The sequence below is a fragment of the Bos javanicus genome, chromosome X (genome assembly GCF_032452875.1).
Source record: "Bos javanicus breed banteng chromosome X, ARS-OSU_banteng_1.0, whole genome shotgun sequence".
In the NCBI taxonomy this organism is placed as follows: domain Eukaryota; kingdom Metazoa; phylum Chordata; class Mammalia; order Artiodactyla; family Bovidae; genus Bos; species Bos javanicus.
In genome coordinates this window covers 18825599-18831598 of record NC_083897.1, presented here as the reverse complement: position 1 = coordinate 18831598, position 6000 = coordinate 18825599, and positions in this window count along the sequence as shown.

Here is a 6000-nt window from a genome sequence, read left to right as displayed (position 1 = left end):
CTGTCTCTCTGCAATATGTGGAAATAGTTTTAAAAAGCTCAATAAGCCTCTTGCCAATTCGATAACCCAGGAATGCTCCTTTAAGGACCTGGAAGCAAAAATCCTTGCAAAGGGGGAGAACTAGGTAAAGAGGGAACAACTTAAGCAGTTGAAACCAGAAACTACTAGACCTTCTGGACAATCAGAGATAGAAATGACTATCAAAGAAATGCACCAGAGTCAATAAAGCTGCAGGAGAAGATCATGAAAAGGTGAGGGCAGGCAGCAGCTCAGGAGGATTACAGCATTCACAGAAGCAAGAGGTGTTCCTTCTCAGAACTCCCTCAGGTTATGTTATTGTGCAACAGTATAAAACAGTATAAACAACATTAAACGGTGCACAGAAAGAGCAGAGGTAGCAAAATCATCTCCTGGCAGAGAGGACCACAATTCACTAGGAAAATGAAAAGTGAAGACTTGAACCCAATATTAATGCCTAACATTCAATAGAGGTCCACATTCACAAACTTCACACCTATCCACGTGCTTTACTATCTTCTATATCACAGTTATGGCCACCCAATGGTAGTGTGAGTGAACACGATTAGATGACAGGAGAAAGAGCCCTGAACCCACTATGTCCACCACAATTTTCACACCAAAACCCTTGTCCTCCCCACTGTCAGTCTTTCCTTATACTCTCAGAGCCTCCTGCTCATAGCCCTGCTGGGCCCAAATTTCCCTAATCAAGAGGAAGCAAGACCTTAAATGGGGGAACTACTGGGCCCTTTCCCTCCCCAAAATGAGCTCCCCTTTCTGCTCACCCACTCCTGTAGCACAACACCACAAACAATGCATAACCGCCCCTCTGCTGTTGTACCAACACCTTCTTCCTTGAGAGTCCAGAGAAGATCCCCTTGAGGCAATGTCACCCCCACTAACAGGAAGACCCAAACGGGAAAGGAGCCACCACCAAGTAGAAAGGCTTTCTAGCAGATACACAGGGGGAGAGACAGTTACAGCCTGGGGGTGTGGCCCTCTCCAGCAAGAGCAATACAAGGGCTTCATTCTCCAGCCAGGACGCCTGACTCGGGAGGTTCCTGGACATCCAGGCTCACTGGCGCATGCCCCAAAGGAAACAAATGGCCCCAGATTCAAGCAAGGTTCTCTGACAAGACCCATCAGACCTCTTTCTTCCAACTAATGTCCAGAGTGTGCTCAGCGGAAGAGTCAGAAAGCGAACATAGCAAGTTCCAAGCACATTCCCACACACAGAGCTGAGACATCTCAGGATTCACAATATGCCCTTGCTCTAAACAATGACACAGAATTCTTACAACAGGCTACTGTCAATTTCTGCCCCAGACCCTACATTACCTACGCCCTTGGTGGCACAGAAGTCTGATTCAGGCCAGAGCCACCTTAGGCCTGAAACCCCACACTTCCTATGCCCTTTGCACAACAGAAGTCTGACTCAGGCCACATCTAACTTACCACCCAGTTCCAACATTTCCCATGATCCTTGCTGTGGAGAAGTCTGACTTAGCCCAGAGCCAACTAAAGCCCCAAACCCCATAATTTCAATGCCCTTTGCCACAGAAGTCTGGCTCAGGCCAGAGCCACTGTATGCCCAGAACTCCACATATCCTATGCCCTTTAAGGAACCAAAGTCTTATTCAGGCCAGAGCTAACTTACCACCCAGACCCAATATTTCCCATGTCCATTGGGGCAGAGAAGTCTGACTCAGATCAGAGCCATTTTATGCTCAGGACCCAACATTTCCCAGACCCCTTTATAACACCAAGGTCTGCCTCAGGCTAGAGCCAACTTACACCCCAGACTCAATATTTCCCATGCCCCTTTGGGACACAGATGTCTGACTCAGGTCAGTGCCAACCTACTACCCAGACCCAACTTTCCCCATGCCCCATGGGACACAGAATTCTGACAAGAGGCCACAAACAATTTATGGCCTGGAGCCAACATTCACCATGCCCACATGCTGCCATTGCCACTATGGGCCTTTTTTAGGACATTCGCAAGGCACCTGTGATGTGTGAGCTTCGAAGGAAGTACCGTCTGACTGGTATATCAGTAGAACATACCAAGAATTGGTTGCTCGCTTTCAGTTGTCTCTTTACAGCGCACAGGGAAATCTCAACATGAGAGCTGAGCATCTACTCAACCAAGTGTAGTCAACATCAGTGGGCACCTCCCAGGAGACTCCCTCAGATTACCCTTCTAGGCCACAGTATAGGAGGGGCAATGGCCACCTTTCCTGAACTGCTTTTCACAGCCTAAGGCAGTGCACAGACTGAAGCAGGAACACAAGAACTTCTCTGACAGTGACATCCAAAAGTCTGAGGAATGGTGTAAAGTAGGGTAAAGACCCCGTTATAAAAGTCTCACCTGTGCCAGAAGGCAATCTATTCTCATGTCTTACTCAAGGATGTGCATTTCTATCATTGGTCCTCATGCTTTGCCGATCCCAGGCAGGGACAAGTATGTGGAAGGGGAAGAAAACACTTTTTGGATACAGGAAGCTTCTCATATTTTTCACACCACAGTCCCTTGTTCTTAATCATTATGAGCAGCTGCATCCAGTGCTGCTCTGCCCTACCCTCTGCCCACCTGCAACCCACAGGCCTCAGAAGGAGAGACCACGGTCTATATGCCATTCCATCTTTCCTGAACAGAGAGGCTCCTGCCCTGGGGTGACCCTTTAACCTCTATAAGCCTCTCTGTAAAGAAGAGACAATCAAACTGGCTGGCAATCAGCCATGAAATCCATTTAGTTCAATATGTATTCTCCCAAATTTTGGGAGCACTTTCCATATCAATCATTTCCAATATGGTTAAAGACACACTGTGCCACCCGAAGATAGCCATATTGACTTGAAGAGGAGATGGAGGTCACGGCAACCACAGATCGTTTTAAGCAGAAAATGTTACTTAAGAAGGCTTCACAAAGCTTAGAAATTAACATTAGAAGATTGGTCCAGCTAAAACCAACGATAATGTCCCTCTATACCATGGGGGCTGCTGCAGCTACTGCTAAGTCACTTCAGTCGTGTCCGACTCTGTGCGACCCCATAGACAGCAGCCCACCAGGCTCCCCCGTCCCTGGGATTCTCCAGGCAAGAACACTGGAGTGGGTTGCCATTTCCTTCTCCAATGCATGAAAGTGAAAGGCGAGAGGGAAGTCGCTCAGTCGTGGCCGACTCTTCGCGACCCCATGGACTGCAGCCTACCGGGCTCCTCCGCCCATGGGATTTTCCAGGCAAGAGTACTGGAGTGGGGTGCCATCGCCTGCTCCAAGGCTTCCTGGAGGGGGACCTAGTTGATCTAGGCCCGGGTAAATGGAATGTTCATGCTTTCCAAAGTCTAAGATGACAAGAAACAAAGCACAAGGTATGTGCAAAGGCCTAAGAAGTAGAGCTAGGCTTTGAGGGATGGACACGGATATAGAAAGACATAGGAATACGAGCAGGGATTTCATGACGTCAGCTGGGCCTTGGGAAATGGACAGTTTCCCACCAGTAGACCTAGCTGAGAGGAATGGCCATTGTCCCCGTCAATCATCGCAGGCCCACCAATGACGATGTTGGGAGGCGGGGGCGTGAAAGGCGGAAGAAGCCCTAGCACGTGCCTAAGCTCCTGACTGTCTGGATTGTGCTATGGGGCTTCCGTAGACCGTTTTCCTCGGTTAGGATTTAACATGGCGGCTCCCTTTCCGGAAATGGCAAAAGTGTAAGTTTTACTAACTTTATTCGTATTTGGCTGTCTGCGGTGTGAGTGGAGAGTCGGGTAGATGGTGTGTCCTGACGGACACTTTGACAGACGTGTCTGCGGGCTCCTGGGTGGATGGCGGAGAAGATCTCTCAGGCACTTCCGGGTTTGGTGTTGGGCATTATTGTAACGGCATGCTGAAACTTGAAGAAGATTTTCTTGGTTTAAATGTGGGTCTCGGAGCCTCCTTCCCAGTTATAGTCTTAATGCTTTGTAGTGTTTGCGGCTTAAAGAGAGGGAAGGGCGGGTGCTTTTGGCTGGGTGGGTGGGGGTGCCAGACAGTCTGGTGACTGGCGGCCACCATGGAGCTGATTCTGCTTTCTATTGTAGGGTGTTTGGGGTGGATATATCGTTGCCGGGGATTGGTTCAAATGTTGATCTTGGCCATTTTTGTGACCTTTCTTCACCATTGAGGGTATTTCTGTTATTTTCCACGTGAAACGAGACAGTAAGGCTCTGAGGGACTGCGTGTGGTGTTAGGACAGCTGACGGCCCTTGGCTGCCTTGGTGTTTTGTGGATAAGGGAAAGGGGAAGTTTTCCCCAGCCACTCATGTTACGAGCTTGCAAGTTACCTAATTTTCCTGCAGCTGTATTAGGCTGTCCATCTGTAAGCAAGTCTCCTTGTAGATCTGTATAATCACTGTTTCCTTCAGGACCTGTGATGGAAAAATCTAGTACTGGCCAGCCGATGGGCCTGTAATGAGAAGAGAGTGGGCCCGGAATTAGCTGTCCAGACCTGCCAGATGAGTAAGTGCAACCTTATGTTATGTGGGGCCACAAATGCTGGGAGGAGGGTAGCATCCATCCCATCAGCTGTAACATTATTTAACATGGTGTTGAAATGTCTTCCCTGAGTCTCTAAGATCGGAACTTCCAACAATGTCAGGATCACTCCCTGAGCGCTGCTCAGACACTGTTTCTAATCGATGTCTGTAACTAGTCAGTGGCATCTTTTTCCAGTTCACCGTGAGTGCCATTATTACAGATGTACTGAATTTATTAGAATGTCACATTTCCAAAAAGCCTGATCTTGCCATTTTCACATCAGAGCTCTGATCTGTCTTTTTATCCTTTTGGAAAACACTTGTAATACCAGGCAGAAGCAGGCTGGACTGGATGGGATTGTGAAAAACAAACTTCAGGAATCCAGAGACTGTGGGAGTGCTGTTTCTTTCAGGTAGGGGAACATGGATTTGAATGTAATTTAAAGCCAGCTCTCTTTAGGAAAGGGGAGAAAGATGAGGCCTGTACACCAAGTGAGTGGCAGAGAATGATAGTCTGCCGGTCTATCCCCTCTATAAGTGGGTGGGCATTTACTTTGCAGGGGTCCTGGAGGTATAGGCTAACAATTCAAGTAATATGCGGGTCAGGACTTCATTAAATATTGACCCTTCCACAGTTTGTCGGGCTTTTTTTTTTTTTTTTTGCTTTGCTTTGCTTTGCAGGTGTTGCTGAGACAATGCATCGTGTTTCATTAAAAATAAATTTTATTGTCTGAGTCTGACTCTTTCTTACTGTCATCTTTGAGCCTCAATTTCCACATTTGCAAAATGGGAATCAAACCTTGCTCTCAGGGATATCTCTTGTATGGTTTTTGTTAAGCACTCAGCACACAGGAGGTACGGAGGGAATTAGTACACCATTTCCAGCATATGGGAACAGAACACTGTGGCTTCATTTAGCTCGTCTCCCTACCTGTCCAGACCCCCATTTCAACCAAACATTTGTTTCCTTTCACAGGGCCAGCAAATTACCTCAGATATTACTGGCCTTCTTGGAAACCAGCCTCATTAATCCTGCTATGATGCCAAGAGGTAGCCCAGCAACTCACACTTTGCCTTGCTCTGAGCAACTTTGTTTTCTGGCCATCTCCGACGCCTTATGCCGAAGCTGATGTGGCTCAGCACCAAGTTCAGGCACCAAGACGGTGCTTGTTAACTGGCAATGCGGAAAAGGTCTCCTCTCTTTCATTGTCTGTGTAAAGTTACTTCTTTCCTGGGCAGTGGTTAATTTGTTGAAAATGTGTGGAAGAGTTTTCACAGTTGGGGTGGGGGAAAAGCGCTAAATAGAAATGTGAACTCTTCTAAGGTGCATTCAGAGACACTTCTAACCTCTAGTTTCATAGAAACCTCGGGCTCCTCTGTTGCTCTATTAGCACGGGTTTTATCCAGAAGGAGGCATCACAGAACCTGAATTTCATTCACCAAAGGTTAAAAGAAAATCCACATTT